We start from the raw sequence: 13,493 nt of genomic DNA, 5'->3' as shown, positions 1-13,493 counted from the left end.
CAAAATCTGTTGATTCCTGAGTTGTTAATTTTAGCCATTCTGCCAAGTGCAAGGTGATATTTCATTGTGGTTTTGATTTGTATTTCCCTGATGATGAGTGATGTTGACCATTTTTTCATGTGTCTATTGGCCATTTGTATGTCTTCTTTGGAAAAATGTCTGTTCATGTCTTCTGCCCATATCTTGACTGGATTTTTTTTTAAGATTTTATTTATTTATTTGACAGAGAGAGAGACAATGAGAGAGGGAACATAAGCACGGGGAATGGGAGAGGGAGAAGCAGGCTTTCTGCTGAGCAGGGAGCCCGCTGTGGGGCTCGATCTCAGGACCCTGGGATCATGACCTGAGCCAAAGGCAGATGCTTAACAGTCACTGAGCCACCCAGGCACCCATTGACTGGATTTTTTGTTTTTTGGGTGTTGAGTTTGATAAGTTCTTTATAGATTTTGGATATAACCCTTTATCTGATGTCATTTGCAAGCATCTTCTATTCTGTAGGTTGCCTTTTAGTTTTGTTGACTGTTTCCTTTGTTGTGCAAAAGCTTTTTATCTTGATGAAATCCCAGTAGACCATTTTTGCTTTTGTTTCCCTTGCCTTTGGAGACCTGTATAGCAACAAATTGCTTTGGCCAGGTTGAAGAGTTTGCTGCCTGTGTTCTCCTCTAGGATTTGAGGATTCCTGTTTCATATTTAGGTCTTTCATCCATTTTGAGTTTATCTTTGTGTATGGTGTAAGAAAGTGGCCCAGTTTCATTCTTCTGCATGTGGCTGTCCAATTTTTCCAGCACCATTTGTTGAAGAGACTGTCTTTTTTTCCATTGGATATTCTTTCCTGCTTTTTCAAAGATTAGTTGACCATAGAGCTGAGGATCAATTTTCGGGTTCTCTATTCTGTTCCATTGATCTATGTGTCTGTTTCTGTGTCAGTACCATACTGTCTTGATGATTACAGCTCTCTAGTACAGCTTGAAGTCATTAATTATGATGTCTCCCACTTTGGTTTTTGTTTTCAAGATTACCTTGGCTATTTAGGGTCTTTTCTGGTTCCATACACATTTTAGGATTGTTTGTTACAGCTCTATGAAAAATGCTGATGGTATTTTGATAGGAATTGCATTGAAAGTGTAGATTGCTTTGGGTAGCAGAGACATTTTAACAATATTTGTTCTTCCAACCCAGGAGCATGGAATGTTTTTCCATTTTTTTGTTTCTTCCTCAATTTCTTTCATAAGTGTTCTTCAGTTTTCAGAGTACAAATCCTTTACCTCTTTGGTTAAGTTTATTCCCTGGTTTTTGGTTCAATTGTAAATGGGATCAATTCTTGACGTCTCTTTCTTCTGCCTCATTGTTAGTGTATAGAAATGCAACTGACTTCTGAGCATTGATTTTATATCCTGCAGCTTTGCTGAATTCCTGTAATAGTTCTAGCAATTTTTGGGTGGAGTCTTTTGCGTTTTCTACATAGTCTCATGTCGTCTGTGAAGAGTGAAAGTTTGACTTCTTCTTTGCCAATTTGGATGCCTTTTATTTCTTTTTGTTGTCTGACTGCTGAGGCCAGGACTTCTAGTACTATGTTCAACAACAGTGGTGAGAGTGGACATCCCTGTTGTGTTCCTGACCTTAGGGGAAAAGCTCTCAGTTTTTCCTTGTTGAGGATGTTATTCACTGTGGCTTTTTCGTATGGCTTTTATGAGATTGAGGTATGTTCTTTCTGTCCTTACACTGTGGAGAGTTTTTATCAAGAAAGGAGGCTGTATTTTGTCAAAGGGTTTTGAAAAGATCATATGATTCTTGTCCTTTCTTTTGTTAATGTGGTATATCACATTGATTGATTTGAGGATATTGAACCACCCTTGCAGCCCAGGAATAAATCCCATTTGGTCATGGTGAATGATCCTTTTAATGTATTATTGGATCTTACTAGCTTGTATTTTGGTGAGAATTTTTGTATTCGTGTTTATCAAGGATATTGGTCTGTAATTCTCCTTTTTGGTGGGGTCTTTATCTGGTTTTGGGATCAAGGTAATTCTGGCCTCATAGAATGTGTTTGGAAGTTTTCCTTCCATTTCTATTTTTTGAAACAGTTTCAGAAGAATAAGAATTAATTGTTAAGAATTTTGCTAGGAGGCCATCCAGCCCTAGACTCTTGTTTGTTGGGAGATTTTTGATTACTGATTCAATTTTTTTGCTGGTTATGGGTCTGTTCAGGTTTTCTGTTTCTTCCTATTTCATTTTGATAGTTTATATGTTTTTAGGAATGTGTCCATTTCTTCCAGATTGCCTAATTTGTTGGCATGTAATTGTTCATAAGATTGTCTTAGAATTGTTTGTATTTCTTTGGTGTTGGTTGTGATCTCTTCTCTTTCATTCATGAGGGTCCTTTCTCTTTTCTTTTTGATAAGTCTGACTAGGAGTTTATCAATCTTATTCTTTCAAAGAACCATCTCCTAGTTTCAGAAATTAGAAGTATGATTTTAGCAATTGTATGGCAATTTGATATTATCATCACAATTTATTTTATTTTACAAAACTTTCTTGCTGGACAAATATGAAAAGATTAAAGAAAAGAAACAGCATTTCACCAAAAAAAAAAATATATATATATTTAAAGATTTTATTTATTTGTCAGAGAGATAGAGAGAGAGGGAGAGAGCAAGCACAAGCAGGGGGAGTGGCAGGCAGAGGGAGAAGCAGGCTTCCTGCTGAGCAAGGAGCCCAATGTGGGACTCGATCTCAGGACCCTGGGATCATGTCCTGAGCAGAAGGCAGATGCTTAACCAACTGAGCCACCAAGGTGTCCCTCACCAAAAATATTTTAAAGTGCATTGTCTAACTACTATATTAAGTTAAAATATATTAAAAATTGCCAGTTTATTGGTTTAATACATTTATATAAGCTAGCTATTCAATTGTGACTCATATTCTGTTATTATCTATGGTAATATTAACAACTTTGAGTGTCCTATTTTTGAAAATAATCAGAGAAAAACCAGATACCTGCAGGTCAAATGGGAATTCCCAAAGTGTATTGGAGACAGGATCATTAAATCTGTAAATTTCCTTACAATTCAATTTCTCTATGTGCCAAAAGCTCAGGTTAGGCAGTATTTCCATTTTATGTTCTTACATTTCTTACCAAATAATAAAAATTTCCTTTACACTCCTGAAATTTATGTACATGGTAACTGCATATTCAAGCTTCAGTGATAGCATACAAATTGGATTGATTGATTGATTGATTTAGGTAAGGGCATTTGTGGTTTGACATTTCTTTTTAAGATTTTTAAAATTTATTTAATAAAGAGAGAGAGAGAAAGAGAGAGAGAGAACATGAGCAGGGACAGGGGCAGAGGCAGAGGGAGAAGCAGACTCCCTGCTGAGCAGGGCGCCCGATGCAGGGCTTGATCCCAGGACCTCGAGATCATGACCTGAACCAAAGGCAGAGGCTTAAATGACTGAGCCACCTAGATGCTCCTCTTCTTACTATTTGGAAAATGATTTCCACTCTTGCCCTCTGTACCACGAACGATGCTGAAATACATAATCAGGGTAGTGCTTTTTATTGCCCCAAAGGGATTTCTTTCCTAATTAAAAATTAAAGGTAGCAATAAAATTTTAAAGTGTCCTTTTAAGTGAAAATATTTTTCTATATCAGATCTTAGTCATAATGAGTAAATATGGCCATTATCTATTGTAAATGAGCTATTCTATTCATAATATTACATATTTTGTAAGGTGGTCAGTCTGGTTGCTTGAATGAACATAAACCCTGAGAGTAACGTTTTAATCCTTTTGCAAAATGCTAAGTATTTTTGACACAATGTGTTGGCATAGTGACAGAGTCCACAGGAATGTTATTCTGGGTTTGAGGGAAATTTTTAAAGAAAAGTCGGACAGGAACATCTTTGACAAACTCAGAGAAATTCTCTCCTGTGTTTTACTGACCCTGATAATCCCAGTTTTACTGAAAAATAATGCTCTGTGGAAAACAGATGCTAGAGAACCCATTAATATCTGTCATTAGATCGTAGGCCACCAATTAAAAATATATATTTCATCTAGAATAGTGCCATATAATCTTCCTCATCTAAAAGGAAAAATTACTCAATAACTTAGTATGCATTTTTACATTTTGGTAAACAGGATTGGTAGAACTTCTGTCATTTTAAAGTCAGTGGAAGAGTACTACTCAACAATCTTGCTCAGAAATTATACAAAAAATACTATCCAGATGAATATGGCTCACAATATCTACTTATAGGCATAAAATTTAAGCCCCCGGATCTCATGTTTTTATGTTAGATTTAAAAAAATATGAACATATAAGAAAATTTGTTTGAAATCTTCCCCAAAATAAAACCAGATAGCAAAATCACCAGTTTTTAAGTAAGTGTAATATATGGAGACATGCACATGCATGTTACTTGAAAAATAGCACTACTTCTAAGGTCTCTCGTCTTGGTCTTATAAGTCAAATGCAATGGACTGACCAAATCTCCTGAACTATATAGTGTTGGTACTTTCACCAAAATAAGCTGTTATTTGCTCTAACATTACAAATTACAATTCAGTTTCCTACCTTGAAAATCATCTCATTTAACATGGGCTTAGTGATTTCCTGTATTTCCTCTAACTGTAAATTTCTATAAGATAATGCCACATAGCTCCTGTCTAAATGTTAAAATGAGTAATTTTCAATATTCTTAATACTTTTTTATATGTTGTATCATATTTAGCTTATTTATTAAAGAATTCAGCAATGTAATTTTGCCTTAGGTTCTACTGATGAGTTGTTCTGCATGAGCTACATTGTTATTAAAAGAAATGTAGCATGTGTGGATTTGATTACGCGTCATCTGTTGACTATTAAATGTCTGCTTGACAATGCCCGCATTTTGAATGGCTTCAGGCCACATGTTTCTACAAAGCTGAAGTTCTATCTTCCCAGCTTGCAACTCTGATAGTCAACAGATCTAATAAATAATAATAAATAATAAATCTAATATATAATAATAAATCTAATACTAAATCTAATACTAAATCTAATACTATACACTTAATAAGTAGCAGAGGCCAGAGTTGAACCAAGGTCATTGGACCCTTGTTTATTTCCCTTAACTTTAATCTAATAATAAATCTAATACTGAGCACCACCCATAGGTTTTATATTGTAAATCCTATGTTGTAAATGTTCCAGTAATCTAGCTAAAGAAGATAAGTGCATGGAGAAGACACAAATTTTTGTCTTTGGAAATCATTTTATGGCTTTTGGCAGCAGATTTGGCTACCACATAATTTTCAATAATGGTTAACATATTTTACATTTCCTCTTATTTTTTCACTTGATGAAGCCAAGAAAGTCTCTATGTAGAGTTCCAAGAGGCTAAAAGAAGCCAAACTTGTATTCAAATTTTGCTACAGATAATGGGAAGGAGGGAAATGCATATATGACTATTAAAATGAGGATTTTCTCTATGTATATTAAGATAATACACAATCTGCCAGAGAGTCATCTTCTAGTTTCATAGAAAAGCTGAGAATTCTCTTTGAATTCTCATCCAGTTCTCAGCTTTGCATCCTTCTTGATTTTTCTCCCTGAAAATAATTCAATAATTTTAGTATTTAATGTTAAGTTTTAAGAATGGTCACATTGGAATTCTACTCACTTGTGGCCAAGGTATCAGAGTGAATCTTTCATTTCTCCAAAGAGCAGTTCATGCAATTTCTGCTGTTAGAAATTTAGTTCCCCTGAAAGCTATCATTTTGTGTTGTGCTAATATTTTAGAAATACAATCTTTTTTTAAAATTTAAAAAAATTTTTTTTAAAGATTTTATTTATTTATTTGAGAGACTGAATGAGAGAGAGAAAGAGCACATGAGAGGGGGGAGGGTCAGAGGGAGAAGCAGACTCCCTGCTGAGCAGGGAGCCTGATGCGGGACTCAATCCCGGGACTCCAGGATCATGACCTGAGCCCAAGGCAGTTGCTTAACCAACTGAGCCACCCAGGCACCCTAGAAATACAATCTTTTAAAAGTAGTCTTCTTTACTACCAGGCTCCGGAGCATTTATTTGTCAGGGGCATGACTCCAATTCAATTAGCAGAATTGTAGTTCTTGCTTTTTTAGGAACCATAATAATATTTCTTTTAATGTTTATAGGCTTAAACATATTTTGCAATATTTTAGAATCATTTTGGCTTATAACAAAGTTAAGGGAAAATAAACAAGGGCCCGATGACCTTGGTTCAACTCTGGTCTCTGCTACTTATTAAGTGTATAAGGAAAGTCATTTGGTTTCTCAAAGAGAACATTGACCAGTTTATCAAATGAGATTAAAATGACCTTTGACTATCTTTCATGACTGTAAACTGAATCACAATATATGATAATGCATGCACAATTCTGCTCAAACCTGTAGGCTATATTGCAAATTTAAGATAATTTTAGGTCCAGCGAGTATATATATGAAGTGTACACAACCCATGACAAAACAATTATAATCAAAGCCATAGTTTCTGCTGTATAGCAATGTATCTGTTAGAATTTATTAATCATATAATATAATCTTGATAATTTTCTAGTTGCTTTAGGTGATTGAATAAACAGACATGTGTGCATGCACACACACACACACACACACTCTATATGATAAAGTGCCACAAAGCAATTTACAATGTAGTTCCAGGTGGAAGATGAGCATTCATGTAGGGTCTGTGCAGAGTCCTATATATTTAAATTATTAATTTGTGTGGCATATCCAGACTGTATGTGCTAGGAGACTTCAAAGAAGAGGACATTTCTGTGGATAGAAGAGTGTCTCAGACAATGTTATAGGAATCTGTGAATAATAGAGTGGCTTACATTTGCAAATCAGTTTGGGTCTCTCTATACTTACTTCCCACCAGTCTCCTTCTCCAAGCTCCTTCTCTCAGGGTTACTCTTGCTTGGAACACCTTCCCTCTGCCCAAACTACTCTTTCTTAAGAAGGCGGAGACGAACCATGAGAGACTATGGACTCTGAGAAACAAACTGAGTTTTCTAGAGGTGTGGGGGCATGGGTTAGCCTGGTAATGGGTATTAAGGAGGGCACGTATTGAATGGAGCACTGGGTGTTACATGCAAACAATGAATCATGGAACACTACATCAAAAACTAATGATGTAATGTATGGTGATTAACATAATAAAATAAAATTTAAAAAAAAGGCTCTATGACTCACTTCCTCGAATTATTCAGGGCTCTATTCACGTGTCCCTTGTGAATAGCCCCTCCCAGATCACCCTTCATGAAATAGCTGCCCTGTCCTGACCAAATTCACTCTCCTGCCATTACGCCCTCCACTGATTTCATAGCACTGATCAGTCACTTACTTCTGCTACAGAGTTGTGGCCGTCATTGGAGGTAGGTGCTATCCGTAGGTGAAGGTACTGACAAATAGATGGATTCAGTGAATGCCTCAGTATGACACATTTGATAGTGGAGTGAGGATCTGGGCCCTTTTAGACACATTCCAGAGTTTTGTAATGCATCCACCTTTTGTGGCTGTTGTCAGTGGGCATGTAGGCCCAACTTAACCTACTTTCATCCACGATTAGATTTTCTAATTGCATGTTACATGTAAGTGAGAAAAATCACTTCTGGGTTAATATTTGTAATTCTTTAAAACTCATGTTTGGCAAAACAGCTCAAGTTTTTTATCTCATACTTCAACATTTTCTGTTCTACCATATATTGAATTGCTCAAGTCTGTCAGTTAGAAGAGTTAGTGGAACAGTGGTTGAAAGAGTGGGCTGTGGAGCCAGAAGCCAGGGTGTAAAGTTCTGATGTTCTCAGTCTGAGTACCTTGGGAAATTCACTGACTCTCTGGGCCTGAATTTCACCTGTAAGAGACTGTCAACTCTACTGGACTTTTGTGAGGATAGGGTAAGTGAGTACTTGGAACAGTCTGGTTTTGTACAAACATTATATATATATATATATCGGTGTAATGATATGATGTATTGCTTTGTACCATAAGTAGTGAAGTATTTCTTAAATTGTTTTACTTTAGAATAATTTTAGATTTACATAAAAGTGACAAAGATATTAAAGAGATTTTCTGTTTCCCATCACCCAACTTTTCTTAGTGTTTATGTCTCATGTAACCATGGTCCTTAGATAGTAGATTAGTGGTTGTGAGGGGCTAGAGGGTGTCTGGAGGTTTAGGGAATTGATAACTAAAGCATACAAGGTTTCTTTTTGAGATGATGAAAATGTTCTAATATTGACTGTGGTAATATTTGCACACATCTGTGAATATACTTAAAAAATTAATGGTAACTTAATGGGGTATCTGGGTGGCTCAGTTGGTTAAGTGGCTGTCTTTGGCTCAGGTCATGATCCTTGGGTCCTGGGATTGAGCCCCTCGTTAGGCTCCCTGCTCCACAGGGAGTCTGCTTCTCTCTCACTCTCTGCTGCCTACCCCCCAGCTCATGCTCTCTCTCTCAAATGGATGAAAGCTTTAAAAAATTAATTGTAACTTAAAATGGGTGAATTATATCTCAGTAATACTTTAAAAAATAAGTAGTTTCTTCAGAAATAAATTTAAATATTGGGATATATAATCTGATGAGGTTAAACATAACCATAGAGCACATGGTTGTTGTGTCACAGAGAACCTGAATACACTATGTAAAGGAAGTAGAAGAGGGTATGTCTAGAAAATAGATATATTATATATATATCTCCACAATCATTAGGAAAATGATTAATGTCATATAGTGACATAGTGTTAGAACATGAGCAAAACGGAATACAGAATGTAGATTTTCTGAATCCCAACCACCAGGTAGGTGATGTCTGAACGTGGGCTCACACAGAAGCCACCTGCCTGCCACGGGATGAGGTTCAAGGAAGAACCTCTGTCTTCAGGTCAAAGAAGGAAGGAGGGGGAAGATGAATTTTTTGAAGGAAAGATTTAGTTTTAGTAGTGTATTAGAATGAGAAATGAAAAGCTGGTCCTCTGGCTAAAACCGAGTTATATATATGGGGTTTTGTCAGGTGAGAAAAGGCCTTAACATCTACTGAGCGCTTACTTTGTTTAAGTGTGGGCTCACAGAAAAGAAAGGTTAAGTACAGCTATTTTGGGCCCCAGAAAATTGCCATCACAAATTGGCATTGAAAAAGGAAGGAGGATGGGAATTAATAACATGAGATCCTCTTGTGATTAGATGTAAACTAGGTAAGATTTACTAGAGGTTAGGGGAAGTGTGTAAGGAGAGCCGAGGGATTACTCAAAGTGGCTTGTTTATAAACCCACTTGAAATATTGGGAATGTAGTTTTGTAAGAAATCACTCTAAGTCATACCAAAAAAAAAGAAAAAAAAAAATCACTTGTTTCTGATTATAGTCTCTTTTAAATTCCCGGACGCAATTCTAACGTGCGTGTGGTATGTTCGTGTATAAGGGCACTTCCCCACACCACAAAAAACCAATACTCAGACACTAGCTGCATGTCCTATGATTCACCTCCATTCTGACCTTCTCTACCCTGAGAAAGTATGTGATTCCACAGATGAGGGGCTCAGTCCTACATGACGGCCCTAAGCCCTTCAGACACCAGTGGCAAGCCCAGGTTGTTCTCCATGCTTCTGACTGGCTGGCTACGCATTAGAAAGTCCAAGAACACTTTCCTTGGACTTGGGGTGCCAGTCACAAGTGCAGGCTGTTACCTGTGCTTCTGACCCACTGGTTATAATCAGAGGTTTCCATGGCCTCCTTGGGTTTAATTAATTTGCTCCAGAGGCTCACAGAACTCCAAAATATTTTACTTACTGAATTATTGGCTTGTTATAAAAGGATATGATAGGGCGCCTGGGTGGCTCAGTTGGTTAAACGACTGCCTTCGGCTCAGGTCATGATCCTGGAGTCCCTGGATGAGTCCCGCATCAGGCTCCCTGCTCGGCAGGGGGTCTGCTTCTCCCTCTGACCCTCCCCCCTCTCATGTGCTCTCTCTCTCTCATTCTCTCTGTCTCAAATAAATAAAATCTTAAAAAAAAAAAAAAAGGATATGATAGAGGATACAGATGAACATCCAGGTGGAAGGATGCCTAGCGGAAGGTATCGGGAAAAGGGTTTCAGAACTGTCTTATTCACAGAATTCCAAGCATGCTGCTGCCCCCAGATCTCTACATGTTCACCAACCTGGAAGCTCTCCAAACAGTCCTTTTGGGTTAATTGCATGGAGGCTTCATTACAGAGGTGCGATTGATTACATCAGTGGCCATTGAGGATTGATTCAACTTCTAGGCCTTCTCAACTCCCTGGAGGTCAGGCGGGTGGGACTGAAAAGTTCCAACCCTCTAATCACAAAGTTAGTTCTTCTGGCCACCATCCTCCATCCTTAGGTGGAGTTTCAAAGCCACCTCATTAACATAACAAAAACACTTTTGTTGCTTTTCATCACTTAGGAAATTCTAAGCGTTTTGGGAGCTCTGCCAGAAACAGAAGACCTAATATATATCTTATTATAAATCACAATACCATATGATTTCACTAGTAAAGTCATTTTTTAAAAAGATTTACTTATTTATTAGAGAGAGAGCGAGCGAGAGCATGCAACGGGGGGGAGGGGCAGAAGGAGAGGGAGCGAAAAAAATCCTCAAGCAGACTCCCCGCTGAGTGTGGAGCTCCAGTCAGCCTGTATCCCAGGACCCTGAGATCAAGACCTGAGCTGAAATGAAGAGTCAGATGCTTAACCAATTGCGCCACCCAGGTGCCCCTAGTAAATTAATATTTCTTAATCAGTTAATTATAGCCATATCGTTTGTATGTATATATTGTATAGACATATATATTTGTACTTTTAAAGTTCTTTTAATGTTGGTGAGTTATCAGAAATAGAAAAATAGTTAAGTAATTCTGAAAATTAATTTTTGAGTCACATTTTTGGTGGAAGGACTATCCCTCATATGATTGATACACCATCTTGCAGAAAATAGAAACATTAGTTGTAGGATAAAATTTGGTATAGAATTAGAAGAGTTGTTTTGGTGTATTTTAATGATAATAAAACAATGTCCAGCACCTGAAAATGACCGTCACCAGATAGGGTTTTTTCATACATATTTAATATAGAGTTCTTCGCAAAAAGTGAGTAAACCAAATGGATCTTCAGGAAATACTACCACTTCAATAATTATTTACTAGGGTATTGTTGAATTCCACAAGGAACAGTTTGTATTTAAACAAAGCTTTGAATTTGTCCTCCTGATTTTTAGTGTTGAGGCAAGATAACTCTTCTTGAGAAAAGTGAAGTAACATTAGTGTTAGAATTCTTACCTAAACTCAATTATGCAGAATATTGCAGAGGAGGTTAGAAAGATGGAAAATATCAAAGTTTGTCTCATTTTCAATTGCTTTACTATTCCAAGTGTCATATATTCAAAACACAAGCTCACTTTCTATGTGATGCGTAAGGTGATATTTGTGATCTGATACAGTAAAAGATATTTTAGGTATTTTACTTTTTGATATCCAAATGATCTTGACTGTTGCACTAATTAGCAGGGTGACATAAGACAACTATTTTAATCTTAATTGTGGGATAGGACTTTCTTTCTAGGCCTGTCAGTTGTGAACATTATAAGATGTATGGTGAGAAGAAAAAACAGAAACTCGTTGGTAAAATATGAATAAAGTAAATTATGCTGGGTTGCTTTCAGCTGGGGTTTACAAAGGAAAGACACAGACACATGATACATAATGGTATGTGTGTGTGAAATATGTAGAGTTAAAAATATTCTGTTGTGGTGTAAAATCATGTATATGTTCTATAAACAAGAATAAATGAAAATCTTGAAATATATGGTAAGAAGTAGCAGACTAATGTCCCAAATAACCTTCTTACAACCTCAGCACAGGCAGGGGATTATAAAGGGGGAAAGGAGGGAGAGATCAGTCTCAAATGTTAAGCAGATAAAATCAAAGTTTAATTATAACTCTTCAGAGGAACTTCTAGACCCTAGTCGTGGTTGCCTATCTGTCTTGAACAAGTCCCTGGTTGGGATCATTTGACTGTCACATGCTTTTGGTTTGGCATCAGTTGCATTCTTTATGTTCCCTATAGAGCTTAAACAATTATTATCTTGGTTACAATTTAAGCTTTAGATTGTGTTTGAGAGTTACACGCAGGAGTGTTAACGTAGTTTGCTCTGTGTTGTATAGTCAAGGTTTCTCCTGTTCACCTTACTTTCAAACAATTCAAGGCAGAAGAGAAAGGCAGGCCTTCAAAATGGCATTTGTTCGGCAACAAATGGATCAAGGGGTGCATCAGGACGCAAACACATTCAGATTTGAATGGCCGCCGGAGCTGTAGGTAGAATGAAGGAAAATTCAGTTAGCCCGCCCAAAACTCTAGATCAGGTAGGAAGGTCATTATTAGGGCTTCTTTTTCAGCTTTGGAGATACCTTTATTCAACAATCTCATTCATACTGCTATTTGGTTGGGCCCTGGGGTATATACTCTTGTTAACTCAGTCTCAACTAATACAGCAAGAAAGTTTTGTTTTTGTTTTTATAAAGAAGTATTTTTAAAAGGTATCTAGATATAGTAACTCAATTTCTTATTTTCCAGCAGGTAACTGTCATTAGCATTGTAATCCTACTACTTTAGGCCTGTAAGAGCCAACTATTTGTCAATGTCTCATCTGTTGTTTACTGCAGGAGTCTGTCTGCCATAGGAAAATCTCCCCTAGAAAGCCAATGCTCCTTCCTAATAGCTAGGATAATCTGCAAAAAGAAATATGAGAACTTGTCCTTTTGTCTCTGAGTAAATGTAAGGTTAGCATGTGGACTGTAGGAGGGGTGGAGATGCATGTTGTGTTAGCTTTCTCATTATCCTCGGCTAACCAGCCAAATTCTGATTCCCAGGGGATGGACTGTAGCAGCCATGAAAATAAATTGCTTGAATTTCCCACTGTGAGACGCATGAGTGCTAATATTCCCAGCTGCTGCTTCTCTACATTGAGGCTGATGTCACCAGGTCATGTCTGAGCATTGTAGTGGTACTAAAGCAGGCCCATTGGAGTGAGGTGTAGTCTTCCCTTTTGGACAACACTGGCTCAAGGTCTCTGCATTAACCTGGCTAACCCTTTCTTGGCATTGTTCCACACTCCTACCGTCTTCCCACCCGTGCCTCCTCCCTTCCCTTTCTTTTCTTGCAGATGTCAACTTGCATTACAGTCTGAAGGCTCTCCTCATCTGTTCATACCCTGTGCTATAATAAATCTCTTGCACCTTTAATTTTCGCAAAATCTTCTCTGACCCAAACTGATGCTATAAGATAGAGCTTAAATTTTTTTTTGTTTTACATATGTAGTGGAATGAGGGTAAAGAAAACTGGGTCAGTATTTTGGAGATGTTGAGTGGGGAATTAAAGCCAATGAACTCTCAAATTTCAGCCTTAACAAAATAAAAGGGTTTTTTGTTTGTTGTTTGTTTGTTTTGGTCTTAAA

At 37.2% G+C, this 13,493-nt stretch overlaps 1 long non-coding RNA gene across 3 annotated transcripts in view; it reads left to right on the top strand.

Annotated features, from left to right (window-relative positions):
• The first annotated feature begins 7,307 nt into the window (after nt 1-7,307).
• The window catches only part of LOC135365269 (uncharacterized), a 209,355-nt gene continuing 203,169 nt past the window's right edge, over nt 7,308-13,493 (top strand). For all 3 annotated transcript variants that reach the window (XR_010412912.1, XR_010412910.1, XR_010412911.1), the window contains exon 1: nt 7,308-7,401. This is a non-coding gene — a long non-coding RNA (uncharacterized LOC135365269). The remainder of the gene's footprint in view (nt 7,402-13,493) is intronic.

This window comes from Mirounga angustirostris, unplaced genomic scaffold (assembly GCF_029215605.1).
Source record: "Mirounga angustirostris isolate CCGP_5_RB_7025 unplaced genomic scaffold, mMirAng1.0.hap1 SCAF_7, whole genome shotgun sequence".
In the NCBI taxonomy this organism is placed as follows: Eukaryota; Metazoa; Chordata; class Mammalia; order Carnivora; family Phocidae; genus Mirounga; species Mirounga angustirostris.
This window is presented reverse-complemented; position numbering and strand designations above follow the sequence as displayed.